The sequence below is a fragment of the Tachypleus tridentatus genome, chromosome 3 (genome assembly GCF_004210375.1).
Source record: "Tachypleus tridentatus isolate NWPU-2018 chromosome 3, ASM421037v1, whole genome shotgun sequence".
NCBI lineage: Eukaryota > Metazoa > Arthropoda > Merostomata > Xiphosura > Limulidae > Tachypleus > Tachypleus tridentatus.
Genome location: NC_134827.1, coordinates 96,466,448 through 96,484,518, shown reverse-complemented (window position 1 = coordinate 96,484,518; position 18,071 = coordinate 96,466,448). Strand labels below are relative to the sequence as shown.

Genomic DNA, 18,071 nt, shown 5'->3' with positions numbered 1-18,071 from the left:
ATATTGTTCTTCTATTCTGGATGATGCCTAGGTACTGGCATCATCAGCATAGATTGCAACATTTAGATCATGGGAGGAACCGGTTACCCCTCCATTTAGTGAAAACTAGCGTGGTTCCATTACAGTTTCTGGATGTATGGGCGGCCATTTAACCCTTGGTGTAGCTTGAACTTGATAAGGAATGGGTACCTGAGTAGGATGGTCCCTCAGAGGTGTAGCCACAGTATCTGTTACTGAAGAGTTCTTTAATTTCAGTGACTGGCTTTTCATTTTTGGTCATCACAGAAACTGCATCTGTTAGGGTAGGGATATTATGCATTTCCTAGTGCCGACTCATCTTTTATAGAATAACTCCTTTAATGAACTTACCCATGAATATGACTTTGCAATATGCTGAATCCATCATAGGATAAGCTTTACCATGCATATGGCACAAATCATCTGCATAAGTGGCCAAATTCTCAGTCGTAACCCTTTCCCTTGAACTTAATCCAATAGATCAAGTCGCTGGAGTAACTTGGCCACAGTTGTATTCTAGATTGGACCTTTTAAGTTCAGAATCAGAGTTTGGTCTGCCTCTTCATGAGTTCAGCTTTTCAAAGCAATTGCCTGCCTGCAACGCTTTACAAAACATACCATTATATCCTTTATCACGTTTTCTGACACTGGTGGGAAAATATTATTGGCTTCACTCACAGAGACCGATTGTATTTACCAAACCTCTCCTTATGGGTTATTGGTCAATGTTACTGATGCCACAAGAACAATGTAGTGGACATATGCAGAGACATTGACTAACAGACGAGCAGTTTGCTCTGTTCTCTAAATCAGTGCTTCTCAGCATTTTGCAATGTCATTCACCCATGTACGTTTTTCAGAACAACTCACTCACCCTAGTTTGAAAAGAGACAAAAATATTGAATTAAAATGTAAAAAATATTTATTATTACTTAAATATACATCAAACTACAACTGGAATGAATATAATATAAAATTAAAAAGAAATAAATGTATTTACCAAACGACAACAAGAATAAATAATAATTAATGACATTTTTGTTCTTAAATTTGTTGTATAATGGATAATATCCACTCACCCTGATTCTGTTGCCATAACCTCCTGGGTGAACCATTCACCCAGTTCAGATGTTTACAATTTTACGCAATATTAAGTGAGGTATAAGTAGTTAAGTGATAATAATTACATGTTATAAAACAAATTAGAAAATTCAAATAAACAAGTAAAATGTTTATTTCTTTAAAACATACTATATATTTAAAAATTATTGTTTCATTTAAAGAAGTCCTCGGCTGCTCAGCGGAAAGTCTAAGGGCTCACAACATCAAAAATCGGGTTTCAATACCTTCTCTATCCCGAACACAGATAGTCCATTCTTTAACTTTGTGCTTGACAAAAAAAAGAAACAAACAATTAAAAACACAGTTTAAAATAACGTTTGCCATAGTGACGTGTAATAATCCTGCCCAACATTTTTTAAACCAAAGTATCTGATCATTCGTTAAAAAAAAGGGGAAAAATCTATTTACGTGACAATAGAGGGCAGCACCATATAACACAGGGTTCTTATCGACATGTGTATTTACGCATCACGCTCTGTGGGATAGCCAGACAGTAGTAACTAATAATAACGATATGAAATCTATATTTTATTTCATACGTATTCATATGAGACTGTAGTGTATAACGTATTACTTCTAATGTATAGTTTCATAGCTTCTTTTACGTATTATAATTCTATTCAACTGTTGTATTGGTGAAGAACCTGTGTTAACGTTAGATTTTTATTGAAATATATTTTTAATACTCAACAGAGACTAAAATGACGAATTGCAGAGTTTAAACCTGCGACGTAAGGTTCGATTTAAATTTGATTTTTATATCATACTCAAAGGCTTTAACGAGGAAGAAACAGCAAAAGAAAATGCTAACAATTGAAAGCATATTTATATTTATATAGATTATTTCTTATGCCTACCTATTCACAATAATAGCGAATTTCTAATTAATATAAATTAAAGGAAATTAACATAACATGGAACTTTCGTCTGCTCAACTAAACCTTGTTAATACAAACAAAGTTTTGGTTTAATTAAAATTAAGGGGATGTTGTTCTTTTTTAAATAGCCAAACCACATTAGGTTTATCTCCCGAGTCTACAGAGAGGAATCGAATCGCTGATGTAAGCGTTATAAATCCATAGACTTACCAGCCGGCCTGCTAAGTTTAGCCTCATAAACGTTATACATTTCTGAATGCTAACAAATTTTTGAAAGCAAATCACGGTTATAATTTCCCGTATTAAAACGCGTTATCCAAAATCTACATACACACACAGATATATATATATATATATACGAGTATAGTAAACAGGAAAAATTATTTACACTGTTAAATGAACCGTTTACCATACTTCTCCTTGAATAACAGCAATTACTCATAAAAAAGGTAATCTTATCTCAATAACGTAATGATTATATAGTGTTTGTAGCAGATTAAAGTTATTAAATACGTTATTTAATAGCATGGCTAGGTGGTTAAGGTACTCGACTCGTAATCTGAGGGTCGAGGGTTCGAATCCCCTCCACACCAAACATGCTCGCCTTTTCAACCGTGGTGACGTTATAATGTGACGGTCAATCCCACTATTCGTTGGTAAGAGAGTAGCCCAAGAGTTGGCGGTGGATGGTGATGACCAGCTGCCTTCCCCTCTATTCTTACACTGTTAAATTAGGAACGGCTAGCGCAGATATCTCTCGTGTAGCTTTGCGCAAAATTCAAACCAAACTAAAGTATTATCTAATAAAGTATATATCTTGCTGCACATTCGTAAATTATGTCTTCAGGATTACAATAAATGAATAGTTAGATAAGTGAGTTTATGAAAGTGGGCTGTGCTCACGGACATCATATGGAGATAGCATATTCGATGTCTACGTCTTTGACTGAATATATCAAAAACGTTTGGTTTGGTTTGAATTTCGTGGGCTATCTGCGCTAGCCGTCCCTAATTTAACAGTGTAAGACTAAAGGGAAGGTAGCTAGTCATCATCGCCCACCGCCAACTCTTGGGCTACTCTTTCACCAAAAAGTAATGGGACTGACCGTCATATTATAATGCCCTCACTGCTGAAAGGACGAACATGTTTGGTGTGATGGGGTTTCCGTCCCGCGACCCTCAGATTACGAGTCGATATTCAAAAAGAATTTATAATTTCGAATAGAAAATTAAACGAAAAGCCTAACAGAGCTATGATTTTGATTTCTACCGTTAATCTTAATTATAACTATGATTATTTTATTTTGAATTCGAATACAAAATTAATTCACTCTTTCTATTTTGTTTCAAGCACCGCGTGAGTTTTATATTTTTGAAGTTTTTTCACTGAAATGATAAGCTAATTCACTTGTGACATCGCAATGCTTACTTCTGACGTCTACTTCCGGAAACACTCAGTATTTGTTTGCTTACTTCTGACGTCTACTTCCGGTTCCGGAAACACTCAGTATTTGTTTGTTTTGGGTTTGGTTTTCGAATTTCACGCAATGCTAAACGAGGGCTATCCATAATTTAGCAGTTTAAGACTAGAGAGAAGGTAACTAATCATCATCACCCACTGCTAACTCTTGGGCTACTCGTTTCCCAACCAATAGTGGGAGTGACCGTGACTTTATAACGCTCCCACGGCTGAAAGGGCAAGCATGTTTGGTGTGACGGAGATTCGAACCCGCGACCCTTGGATTACAGTTAACAGTGCCTTTAGCTTCTTACACGTTATAATTAAATAAGTTTCGTATATAGAAAAGTCAAAAAATGGCAAAACTGATTACTAGACTTAAAAATTGAGTTTAAATGGAATATTACAAGACATTAAAAGTCACAATAGAAAACAATTATACCTACTTCTTTCTTTTAGCTATGGTGAAGCTTTCCACTAATCTGTAGATGTAGACCTGACAAAAAGAACAGACTTGTCACGAGAAAAAAACATTATACTTATACGAGTTTAGAAACAGGTTTGCCCGACATAAAGATACTGAGTTCTTCGCCATTTTTACAAATGTTTTTCTTTGTGTTAGCCCAAAACTACACACCTACTTGTTTACAGTGCCTTCGCTGTGGGGATCGAGTTTCGAACTCTAGCCTTATAAACCCAAACATTCCGCTTATCCACCAGGTTATTGTTAAGAAGAGAATGATGAAGGTTGGACCTATATAACATACTTTGAATATTGTTGGGATTGTATTTTAAGCAAGTCTTCCATTTTATTTGATTTAGAAAGTTGATTGACGATATCTAGTGTTAAATTTAAGAGGAAGTGTTATTCATAAGTTACATTTCGTACATCACTTCTCAACGCGATTCGAAATTTAACAAACAAACAAACAAAGAAGTTCCGACTCTTGCAATGCTTTGTGAAATAAGCCTCTACCACTCCTTTGATGTAGTTAACAAATATTTTGTTTTTAATGGTGAAACATCTTCCAGATAAAGAACAACACTTACAACCAATAGGATTCAACGTCAACACCCTGCCGCTTTTCTACTGGCTGATATTTTTCTTTTCAATGATTAATTCTTAATGTGATTGGTCAACGTTTTTATTCATTACAGACCGCTATAGGTTCTTTAACCCGCATACAACAAAAACTTACGGCTTTTATCTTTGCCGAGATTTCCTAACAACATGTATGGAGGATTCCACGTAAAAATATTTTTGTCAACGCAAAATTATATAGGAGTTTGTGATGAATGATTGTGTTCACAATTATTGTTTAAAACTTTGTTGAAGATTGTACAAATAATTCAGCAATGAAAAGAACAGCAAACAGTAGATTTTCTTTAAAGCGTACATTTACTGACAAAAAAAAACGAATGTAGTTGTTTAATGTTTCATCGGTCAAATTAGTATGTTTTGTTACAATAGGAGACTTCTTTAAACACAGAATTCCTAGAATATCACAAAAGAATTCTAATAGCAGACACTTAGATACGTAAGTCCACTTGTCTTAGACCTCACATAAGTTAAACCTTTATTAAAGCATGCTCAATAGTCGAGAAAAAGATAAATATGTAACTTGTGTATGCATTTTTTTATTTTGTTTAGTTAGGCCTAAACATTAGCGTACTTAATGTTATAATATATTGTACAAAATGTCTACTAAATTTTCTTTACATCCGTTGAAATGAAATGCGCACATTTAAATCGTAGGATGCGCAGAGATATTTTGAGTTTTATTTAATAGGTGTAATTAAAAGCGTATTGTTTGCTTGTTTTTGAATTTTGCACAAAGCTACACGAAGGTTATTTGCGCTATCCGTCCCTAATTTAGCAGTGTTAGGCTAGAGGGAAGACAGCTAGTCATCACCACCCACCGCCAACTCTTGGGCTACTTTTACCAACGAACAGTGGGATTGATCGTCACTTATAATGCCCCCGCGGCTGAAAGGACGAGCATCTTTGATGCGACGGGGATTCGAACCCGCGCGCCTTAACCGCCTGGACACGCTGGGCCATTTAAAAGAGTATCTTACGTGGTATTACATAATACTCTATTAATATTTTCTTGGTACGTAAGGACTCCCTTACGTGAAAAACAAACAAACTTGGCAGATATTTTCTGTAGACTTCCCTCTATCTTTCTGTGGCTATCTCATCTCCATTTCTATCTCTTATCTTCCATGACTACGCCTATCTGTCTCTCAGTTATTTTTCGCACACCTCACCTTATATGATAATATTAGCCCATGCGACTCTCTATCTGTGACTTTCCTTTCTGTGCTGTTCCCCAGTAACTGCTATCTGCAGACTCACACCACTAGAAACCGGGTTTCGATACTTGGGGTGGGCAGAGCACAGACAGCCCATTGCGTAGCTTTGTGCTTAATTACAATCGATCTTTCTCTGACTGTCTTTACGCGCAGGGATGGATACAGAGGGGGGGATGCGTCACCCCCCACTGGGCATACCCAAATTGTGTAGATTAATGGGAAATCATAAATATAAAGTACTGATCATTTCACTTAGAATATTTTTGCTGTATGTTTATTTGTAACATGTTATTTAGGAATATATGAAGGTTCATATTCACATGCACTATGTTGTGTGATTCAGTATAGTGCTGTACGATTACTTGTAACTTTATTTTATAATAAAATCAATAAATGAGAGTTCATAGTCATATATGTTTATTTTCTTTGTTTCTAAATTAATTCCATGAAGTTAACGTTGCAGCAACAAGGAAAAGTTTACTTGTGGTCGGGTTTAAGTCACTGTTACTGAGTCGATCATAACCCCACCACCACCAAAAATCCTGTACCCACCACTGTTGTCATATATATTTATTTTCTTTGTTTCTAAATTAATTCCATGAAGTTAACGTTGCAGCAACAAGGAAAGTTTACTTGTGGTCGGGTTTAAGTCACTGTTACTGAGTCGATCATAACCCCACCACCACCAAAAATCCTGTACCCACCACTGTTTACGCGTCTTTCTTTCGCGATATATTCGGTGATCTGTTTATGTTACCATTCGTGTAAGTACTAACATGAGAAATAACAACGTGGTAACTCTGTGTAATTGTGTTATGCACGTGCGGTGTGCCGCTTATTCTCCATATCCTTCTTTAAAGAAATGTTTAGTAGATATTTACCATATTAGAACATGGATTGAAATGTATAAAATGAGTTACCATCATATATTTATAACAACACAATGAATAATTATGAATCACTTGAATCGCCCAAATTTCATCAGTATTTATACGAGTTACCAAATGACTATTTTTTACTCGGCTGTTGTTTCTTTTGTTAAGCTTTCGTTTGTTACGCTCCCTGCTAGTACAGCGGCAAGGCAATGAATTTACAACACTAAAATTAGGGGCCCGATTCCCCTCGGTGGGCTCAGCAAATAGCCCGATGCGGCTTTGCTATAAGAAAAACACACACACTCCTTTGTTACTTTGAAAAGAATCTATCATTGTTGATGGACTGGCTCATTAATATAATAAATAATACAACTTTTAATTTGGTTATTATAACACGTGCTAGACTGTTTCTGCATTACTGGTCAAGTGATCGTTGAGGATTAGGTAGGTCCGAGGATTGAGTATCGACGTGTTGCTTAACAAACCGCGCATTTCGGCTGTAGGGGCGATATAATTGCGACAGTCAGTCACGACAGATAGTCGTATAGGCGAAGGGCCTTGCTGACTTGTTGTTGTCCACCACTTCAGAAACTACAAATAAGAGTAAGGTATTGCTAGAGACCAGGGACATCTGTTCTAACCGTTTGGTCCGTCTGTCGTATAACATGCCGATCAACTTGAAAATACTAAAGTTAAGTTATATAAAAAGCGAGTTAACCTACGCCTTAAAAAGAAAATCTGTCAAAGTAATTTTCTTAACAGGTGAGTCCTACAGTGATGTGTTTTTTGTTATTAATAATTACGTTTGTTCTGTTTGTATGTAGAAATGACTGCTTAAAAAAGCTTAACTTGGGCTGTCTAATACGTTTGGACGAATCTGACCTTTGTTTGCAAGATCATATTGCAAAACTTTGGATAATGAAGCGAGTTAGTTTGGTTGATTTATGCACTGTGTTAACTTTTTCCTCTTCTATTACTCAACAAACAAACAAGGCAAACAGCACGTCAGTAGCTTTTTATTTTGTTTGTGATTTTTATTCCACAAGGAGCACTTCAGGCTTTTGGTTTGGTTGGCCTATTTATCGAGGTCTGGGTCAGCACGTTCTGCTCAATTTCTGTGATATTGTGTAATGTTAGAAGAAACGTTGTTTATGCATATCCACACAATCCTGGCCCGGCATGGTCAGGTGGGTTAAGGCATTCGACTCGTAATCTTAGGGTCGCGGGTTCGAATCCTGATCGCACCAAAACATGCTCGCCCTATCAGCCGTGGGGGCGTTATAAAGTGACGGTTAATCCCACTATTCGTTGGTAAAAGAGTAGCCCAAGAATTGGCGGTGGTTGGTGATGACTAGCTACCTTCCCTCTAGTCTTACACTGCTAAATTATGAATGGCTAGCGCAGATAGCCCTCGTGTAGCTTTGCGCGAAATTCTAAACCAAACAAATACGCAATCCTACAAAATAATGTTTTCAAACTTAAGTAAATACTTGTTTCATAAAATAATAAATAGTTATGCGTAATATCCTTTCCTTTAAACTATACATAAAAAATTAATAATTCATTGTTTGTCATGTTCAACTGTAGTACTTCGTAATGAGATGACTGTGCTTTGCCCACCTCAAGAAGAGAACAATACGTTTTATGGTTATAAGTCCTCAAATTACCATAGTAATGTAATGACTAGGAATTTGTATCAGAATCAAGTTACCAAATAGTTAATATACTAAAGTATATGTTTTGCTCTACGTTTGCCTTCGTAGGATATTACGCTAGAAGTAAAATTAATCGATAATCATTTATGATAGCGAGTTTGTGAATGTTTTTTGTTTGTTGAATTTTCTACAAGGCTATATAAGGGCTATCTTCGTTAGCTGTCCCTAATTTAGGGGTGTAAGATTAAAATGAAAGCACTCATCACCACCTACTGCCAACGTTTATGCTACTCTTTTAGCAACGAATAGTGGAATTGATCGTGACATTATAACGCCCTCACGGTTGAAAGGACAAGCATGTTTGTTGCGACGGGGATTCGAACCTCCGATTCTCAGATTACGAGTCGAGTGCCCTAACCACCGGGCCTCGCGAATGTAAGCTTTACCTGAATAAATAAATTAATTTTGAAAAAAATGAAAAATATAAACGAAAAATATTCACTTGTAAGTGATTTAATGAATTCCATTTCTTCCACTAATTTTAATTATGGCCCCGATTAAGTGTATTGAATTCAGATGCAAAATTTAGATCGTTTCTCCCCCCACAATATTTCTAACTTATGCACGTGATTATCTCAGACATTGGCTAATATGTTTTATATTGTTTGTTTGTTTGTTTTTAATTTCGCACAAAGCTACTCAAGGGCTATCTGTGCTAGCCGTCCCCAATTTAGTAGTGTAAGACTAGAGGGAAGGCAGCTGGTCATCATCACCCACCGCCAACTCTTGGGCTACTCTTTTACCAACGAATAGTGGGATTGACCGTCACATTATAACGCCCCCACGGGTGAAAGGGCGAGCATGTTTGGCGCGACCGGGATGTGAACTCGCGACCCTCAGATTACGAGTCGCACGCCTTAACACGCTTGGCCATGCCGGGCTAGCAACGTTAGAAACCAGGTTGCGATAACCGTGGTGGGCAGAACACAAACAGCCTACTACATAGACTAGGGCTTAACATAAAATAAAACAATAACAATAAAGATAGCAAGAAAACTACACGTAAATATTATTACTGATTTAAATGTTGTTTAGCAGTGTTATTCAAATGTTATGGAAACCTGTTAAAAAGAACGGACATTTGACAAGAGAAAAAAACAACATTATACTTTTAAGAGTTTAGAAACAAATTTGACCAGCATAAAGATATTTAATTTTTCGTCATTTCAGATGCAAAATTATTCTAAAGTTACATTTCATACACACATCACTTCTCAAAGTGATTTAACATTTAACAAAAAAACAGTTCTGACTCTTGCAACACTTTGTGAAATCAGACTCTACCACTCATTCGATGTAGTTAACAAATACTTTATCTTCAATGGTGAAATATCTTTTCGGAAAAATGACACTAATTGCTAAAGAGTTTCAACATGAACGACCTCTTACGTTTCCATTGGCTGCCTTTTTTTTTTTTAACAATTAGTTCTTAACGTGATTGGTTAACGTTGTTATTTACGCTCAATATTTCAGGCTCGTGACTTGATGCAGATCGCTAACAGTCCTTAAACCTGATTACAATAAAACATTTTACAGTTTTATTGAATAACTTAAATTAGCTATGCCAGTATTTACTACTGACGAAATCTAAACATCATGCAGAAAAGTTTTTATCAATAAAAAATCTTTTAGCAGCTCGGGATGAATGGTTGAAATAATAATTTTAATTTAAAAATTGGTTGAAGACTGTGTAACTAATTCAACCATGGAAAGAACAGTAAACAGCAAAGTTTCTTTGAAGGGTAAATTTAATAACATAAAAGAAACAAAAAAACGAGTGTTGTTGTCTAACGCAATGTGGCCCGGCATAGCCAGATGGTTAAGGCACTCGAATCGTAATCCGAGGGTCGCGAGTTCAAATTTCCGTCACATCAAACATGCTCGCCCTTTCAGCCGTGGGGGCATTATAATGTGACAGTCAATCCCACTATTCGTTGATAAAAGAGTAGCCCAAGAATTGGCGGTGGGTGGTGATGACTAGTTGCCTTTCCTCTAGTCTTACAGTGCTAAATTAGGTACGGCTAGCGCAAATAACTCTCGTGTAGCTTTGCGCGAAATTCAAACAAACCAAACTAACGTATCTTTAGAATCGTTGAAAACTAGCAGACATTTACGGTTAAATTAGTATATTTATTACAACAGTACTTTTTTTAAATACAGAATTCCTAGAATAACATAAAAGAATGCTATTCGCGGACACTGAAATACTAAGTCCACATGTCTTAGGCCTAACATTAATTTTAAGCCTTTGTTAAAGTACGGTCAATATTCGATAAAGAGAGAAATTTGTAACTGATGTGCGTTATTCCATTTTGTTTAGTTAGTGCTAAACTTTGCCCTACGTAATAAAATCGATAATTAAACATATAATGTTCTATAACTTCACATTAGACTTTTTAAAAATAAAACCTAAATAATTTTTACTATGTTGTACAAAATATCTACTAAACACCCGCTGAAATGAAGCGCGCGCCCGTTTTCAGGACAGACAAAAACTGAGTTTTATGATAATAAGTTTTTATTTGTTTTGAATTTATGCGCAAGGGCTATCTGCGCTAGCCGTCTCTCCTTTAGTAGTGTAAAACAGATCGTCACCTACCGCCAGTTTTTGAGCTGCTGTTCTACCAACGAGTAGTAGGACTATCCGTTACTTTATAACGCAACCACGGCTGAAAGGACGAAAATGTTTGTGGTGACTGGAATTCGAACCCTCGGTTTTCATATTACGAATTGAGAGCACCTTAACAACCAGTCATCTCCGGGTGTGAATGTTTCTACAAGAGCATTTTATATTATGGAATTATATACTACTCATAAATATATTCTTGGTACTTATGCAGAAGGGTCAACTTCTAAGTATCCACTTTCTCTAGTCCAGATTTCCCTGTCTTTCTCTATGACTGTCGTGCTTATTTGAATCTGAAAGAATGAGCATATTTGAGCCTTGTAATTTCCCCTTAGTATCTATACAGTTTCCTGTTCTATATATTTCTGTGTGACTTCCTTGTTTATGTATTTCTACATAACCAAATCTCTCTCTGTATTGTCTTGTATTCTCCACGTGTGTATGCTTTATGTAACTGTTACTGTTCAGGCTTTAATTGTATCCGTTATTACCAGAAACATCAGGGCCCGATATGGCCAGGTGGTTAAGGCACTCGAATCGCAATCCGAGGTTCGCGGGTTCAAATCCCCATCATACCAAATACGCTCACCCTTTCAGCCGTGGGGCTGTTATAATGGTTCAGTCAATCCCACTATTGGCGGTGGGTGGTGATGACTAGTTGCCTTCCCTCTAGTCTTACAGTGTAAATTTATGGATGGCTAGAGCAGATAGCCCTCGTGTATCTTTGCACAAAATTCAAAAACAAACCAGAAACATATCTTACTTTCTTTATCTCTGTCTATTAATCATCAAAAGCATCATTACACTTTGTTTTCTTTAGGGACTCTCTCGCGCGCGCGCGTTTTCTTCTCAGTCCCTTATGAATAACTTCCTCTTGCAACATTATTTTGCAAGACGTTGAATAATTATCCGAGTTTATTGTAATTCGGTTTCTTTATACACTCTATTCACATTTTTGCCAATTTATTTGTCAACAAACAGACGAAACCACATGAGATTGTTCGTGGTTTTGGTTTGGTTAGACTATTTGTCAACCAACGTCTGGATTAGCGAGGTTCCGCTCAGTTTCTGTGAAAAGTCTTGAATGATATTAAATGAAACCTTTATAATATAAACTCACACACTCTGAATATTAGTTTTCTAAAATAATAAAAAAACATGCATTTTATATTATTTTTATAATTATAGAGGGCTAATTGCACTAATATTATTACATGCTTTTCTTATTCCTGAAAATCCTGAAGAAGCTAAAAAGTACAGTATTTATGACATAACAGGCCTAATACTGATGTCCTAAGACAAGTACAATAACAATAATTCTTCGCTGGCTTGTAAAAGATGTACACATCATAGCTAGCATAATTAGGAAAAAATAAAATTCGTTACAATGTGCAAATGTTACTTGTACTGAAAATATTACAGGGTAAGAATTGTGTAACAATATCTTAAAATCTCACAAACTTACTGTGATACTTCAGGATATAAATGACAAAACAAATTGCAACTTTGTTGGTTGTTAATGGCGCAAATCTAAACATGCTGTATTCTGTCTACGGTTATCAAAAGCTAATTTTTAGCGCCGGAAGTCTGTATTTTTACCATTAAGCCACTAGCGGCACACGCAAAAAAAAAGTCTGAATATAGATAAATCTCTTGCACTTTTAGAATATGATCATTAAATTCGACAGACTCTAGAATTTGAGGTTTTATTCCCCATGGTGCAGTGGCGTAGATTTGTTTACACCCGATGAGGGGGATGATTTTTGCAACAACTTATGTGGACTGTTCAATTTGCAAATTGGTAATCTCTGATTACGTGAACCTGAAAGCTGTAAACATGTAGTCACAGAGTAATCTTGTTGGCACGATACTTGCATGTATACTTAGGCCTATTAACTGATACTTACGAACTATCGCTTAGATCGAAAAGCTTAGAAGCACGCCTATATTAAAGATGTACATTTCGGCTACTGACAAAGCCTACATCTAGGCCTAATTTTGTAATTCGATTGGTAAGAACACGAGAATCATAAGAACAAGCACACAATTTGTAGGCCTGTGATGCAATAAAACAATTCAACAGATCAAACTGTAGGGAGGAATGATTGTATGCACCATACCCTCCACCTAAAATGAAGGGGGAATGTATCCCCCCACAGGATCTACGCCCCAGCCATGATGGATAGAATGCACATTTTTCAATGGTATTACGATAGTGCTTCCGTGAGGTTGATTTTTTGTCCCCTGAGAACAGTCATGTTTATCTACTCTTCTGGTGTACCTCTCCATAAATCGGCGAATGACTTAGGCCTTCAACTTCTAAGTGCCTGCCTAAAGCAGAGAAAAACCAGAAACATTCATTGACGTGCGTTGCCAACGAGATAGCTGTGGCATCGATTTCTTCTGAAATCTTTCTCTTGAACACATTTAGTAGTTTCGATAATCTAGCCAGAAGGGTTCGAATATTTGGCTTGCAAACCTTCGTCAATTTTAAATTAATATTGTTTTTTTTTATCTTTTTAACGTTACCAATGTTTTTTTTTTTTTAGTCGGAGGGTTCTCATTCATAACCGTTGCCTTCACTTAGGGAATGAAAGAGATTACCCTAATTAGTCTGGGTTGTGCTTTGAGATCTATATTCTGTCCTGAAAACTCTGCTGTGAAAACTTATTTACACTACAAAGAATATTGTAGACCCCCATTTTGGATATGCTATCTCCTTTAGTTCTGAACTTTTTAATAATATTTCTTTATAATTGTTTTCTATTTGAAAATAGCAGCTAAATACCTCTTCAATAACCGATCAAGCTTTGAATGTATTTTACAAGCCGTGGTTCTATTAGCTTTAACATGATACACTCAAACGGAAACGGTAACAGCTGATTCATACGTTTTATAATCTGTGAATAAGACATTGCTTTCAGATAAGGCCCGGGCATGGCCAGGTGGATAAGGCATTTGACTCGTAATCCCAAGATCGCGGATTTGTATCCCCGCCGCGCCAAATACGCTCGCACTTTCAGCCGTGGGGGCATTATAATGTGGCGGCCAATCCCACTATTCGTTGGTAAAAGAGTAGCCCATGAGTTGTCGGTGGGCGGTGATGACTATCTGCCTTCCCTCTAGACTTACACTGCTAAATTAGGGAAAAGTGGGATTTATTTCCATATTATAACGCCCCTTGGCGAAAAGGGCGAGCATGTTGGTGTGACGGGAATTCGAACTCGTGACCCTGACTTTGCAAGAAGAGCGCCCTAACCACCTGTCTCTATTAGAAGAGACAAAATCTAAATGAAATTATCTGATAAAGCTGTCCATTAAGAGTTACTGAAACTGTGAAATATTTGCAGATTGGCAAAACATCACCTATCAACGGGCTTTGGTTCAACTGAATGAGTAATTTGAAAACCTGCTATTCTAATGGTTGAACTTTATTTTTTAAAAGAAACTATCTTCGATATACTTTTAGCAGAGACATAAAACATCTAACTTTGGCGTCTAGGATTAGGGATATCAGGTTCGAGAGGTGGTGTCACCAAATATGATTCGGCTTTTCAGCAGTGGATGCATTACAAAAGTGACTGTCAGTCCTCCTAAGTAGTTCAGGGTAGTCGCTGTAGGCAGCAAGCGTTGCTTACTAGATGCCTTCTCTTTGTTCTGTAGTTCACTATTAGTAGATGCTAAGCCTCACCATCGAGGATTTTGATTTGGAAGTTTTACCTGTTATGTGAATTAGACATTGTTCAAATCGTCAAATATATTTTTTCTTTTAGGTTTCCGCATTCTTTTCGAAGAAATTTTAAATCCTAAAAACTTCAAACTTGAATGAGATATATATTAAGAAAAAGTACTTGTGAAACGATAAAAATGAAAAAGTACAAATATAATTATGGTGTTTACGAAACGGAAATTAAAGACCTGAGAGTGGTAACGGAACTGATCAACAGATAGCAGCACAAGTAAATAGTCTTTGTGTGCATTAAAGAAGTTTGTTTTTGAATTTCGCACAAATCTACTCGAGAGCTATCTGTGCTAGCCGTCTCTAATTTAGCAGTGTAAGACTAGAGGGAAAGCAGATAGTCATCACTACCCATCGCCAACTCTTGGGCTACTCTTTTACCAACGAATAGTGGGATTGATCGAACGTTATAACGACCCCACGGCTGAAAGGGCGAGCATGTTTGATACGACGGGGTTCGAACCCGCGACCTTCAGATTACGAGTAGAACGCCTTAATCCATCTGGCCATGCCGGGCCCACATGTAAAGAAGTTTGTTTGTTTTGAATTTTGCGGAAAGCTACACGAGGACTATCTGCGCTAGCTGTCCCTAATTTAGCAGTGTAAGACCAGAGGGAAGACAGCTGGTCATCACCACCCACCGCCAGTTCTTGGGATACTCTTTTACCAATGAAGAGTGGGATTGGCAGAAACACTATATAACGTCCCCACGGCTGGGAGGGCGAGCATGTTTGGTGCGACCGGGATTTGAACCCGCCATCCTCGGATTACTAGTCGGACGCCTCAACACGCTTGGCTATGCCAGGTTATACTGATTTGTATGATTGAAAATAGTTCACTACAAATATTCTACATAATAAGCCGAGTAAATAATTCATTATTAAGCTATATCGTCCATTGTGATTACAGGAGTAAGTTATTTATTGACATTTTTGTTCACAAGATGTCTGTCTACGTAAACTGAAAATCGATTTATTTAATTATTTGCACTTCTGCTGTGAATGTTTAGTCCTAAAAAAAAAAAAAAAATCCGATAATAGACGATTTCTCGTTTTATCGCCATGAATAGCGTCGCCCACATGGTGTTCATGTTCGCGGGGAAGTTTCCTTAGGACTTCTTTACATAGCCCACCGTGGCCAGGTGGTTAAAACACTCGACTCGTGATTTGAGGGCTGCGGGTTCGAATGCCCGTCACACCAAACATGCTCGTCCTTTCAGCTGAGAGGGGTGTTATAACGTTAGGTCAATCCCACTATTCATTGGAAAAAGAGTAGCCCAAGAACTGGTGGTGGGTGGTGATGACCAGCTGTCTTCCCTCTGGTCTTACACTGCTAAATTAGGGACAGCTAGCGCAGATAGTCCTCGTGTAGCTTTCCGCAAAATTCAAAACAAACTTCTTTACATGCGGGCCTGGCATGGCCAGATGGATTAAGGCGTTCTACTCGTAATCTGAGGGTCGCGGGTTCGAATCCCCGTCGTATCAAACATGCTCGACCTTTCAGTCGTGGGGGCGTTATAATGTTACTGCCAATCCCACTCTTTGTTGGTAAAAGAGTATCCCAAGAGTTGGCGGTGGGTGGTGATAACTAGCTAGTTGCCTTTCCTCTAGTCTTACACTGCTAAATTAGGGACGGCTAGCGCAGATAGCCCTCGAGTAGCTTTTCTCGAAATTCAGACAAAGCAACTGAACAACTAGCTGGTTATTTATTCTTTTGAAAAATTACTATTAAACAATATGATATGGTGACATTAAAAGTTGTTTTCAACAGATGAATAGTAACATATCTCAGCCACAATCTAGATTATTAAACACTCCTTAAACGATCGTAGTCAAATTTAACTTTAATTATAATTCTTACTTACTAGTTACCGTTGTTAGTGGAAATTACCAGCGTAAGATTCCCTCAAGGAAACTGCCTGACACGTCATTGTCTCCATGATGACCACCATATGTTTTCAGGTTTTCCGCGCAGAGAGACTCGATGTAGCGTAATGTTTTTTTCTGTCATCTACCCGTTTGTAATTGTTGTGAGAGGGTTATAGTAAGGTGTGTTTTTTTTCAAGAATGCTGGTTCTTTTCTGTGAATAGAATCGATAGGACTTTGCAATATATAAAGTAAAAACCAAAACCAAAAACTGTTACGATACCTCAGTGTTTATAATTTCTAGTCTGCTTTTAACCGTGTTATAACAAAATGTTAAAATGCATTTTTTTACTCTGTAACACAGACATATAAAGTTTAAATATATTTGGAAATTAAAATATGATAAATGAATATCATATTTCTGTTTATTTTAACAGTTTCTAGGGTAAGATATACGTGTCTATGCGTGTGCGTTTTCTTTTAGCAAAGCCACATCGGGCTATTTGCTGAGCCCACCGAGGAGAATCGAATCCATGATTTTAGCGTTGTAAATCTGTAGACTTACCGGTGTACTAGCGAGGGGTAATAAGATGTGTGAATATTCAACAATGTTTCTAAAATAAGATGTATGAATATCATATCTCTATAAATTTCAACAATGTTTCTAAAATAAGATGTATGAATATCATACATCTATTAATTTTAACAATGTTTCTAAGTTGTGATATCCGATATTCCATTCCACAATTTAATGTTTTAACCATATGATGTGAATGTACTTTGAATCTTTGTTGATGAGATTTAAACTCTGCTGCCAGTTATTTACTTAACACTTTTAACAGAACAGTTCTGTCTGCCGGATCTCCTTCGTGTGAGAGAAAAACAAAACACGAAAAACACCGTTCTCGTGTGATTAGTGTCCTTTGTTTAATTGTTGATTTATGATTAGTAGTCGCTGCAAGTTGTTCAATCAAAGGTTTATTTCAGACTTTTCACACGAAGCTACACGAGTTCTAGTTTTACACAACCGTTCCTAATTTTCCGTTGATTCAATAAGTGCCCACTGTAACCCTTGACCGAATAGCTGGTTTTAACCGTCATGTTTAATTGTGTCAGCCTAGAGAACTGGACCGAAACTGAAGATTATTACAGCGTTTTAGAACTTTTGCTTCACCTGCAACCGTGTAATAGCTCGTCTGTAATATATTTTCATCTTCACTGACTACGACTTATCATAAAATAAATAAAAGAACCTTAAAGATATTTATCTGATAAAAGGAAAAATAATGTTAACCTGAATGTGTTGACGTTTCGTAAACTCTCGTTTTTGTCACTCTCAGTGATGACGAGAAAACCCACTTGTAGAGAAAAATATCTATGTAAGAACGGCTCGTTTGGGTTGAGAAAAATTTTTACGTAGAGGCGCGAACAACGTAAAAAATTTTCTCAACCCAAAC

The 18,071-nt window shown here is 36.9% G+C and overlaps 1 long non-coding RNA gene across 6 annotated transcripts; it reads right to left on the bottom strand.

Moving 5' to 3' along the window:
• Positions 1 to 930: 930 nt before the first annotated feature.
• LOC143247526 (uncharacterized) lies at positions 931 to 16,809 on the bottom strand. Of its 6 annotated transcripts, none has more exons than XR_013026606.1 (3): positions 16,639 to 16,809; positions 3,924 to 3,973; positions 931 to 1,407 (listed from the first exon to the last, which is right to left on the bottom strand). It is a non-coding gene; the product is annotated as an uncharacterized LOC143247526 (long non-coding RNA). The 6 variants fall into 6 exon arrangements; XR_013026605.1 differs by lacking the exon at positions 16,639 to 16,809 and adding an exon at positions 11,216 to 11,317; XR_013026601.1 differs by lacking the exon at positions 16,639 to 16,809 and adding an exon at positions 4,119 to 4,608.
• Between the last annotated feature and the right edge of the window lie 1,262 nt (positions 16,810 to 18,071).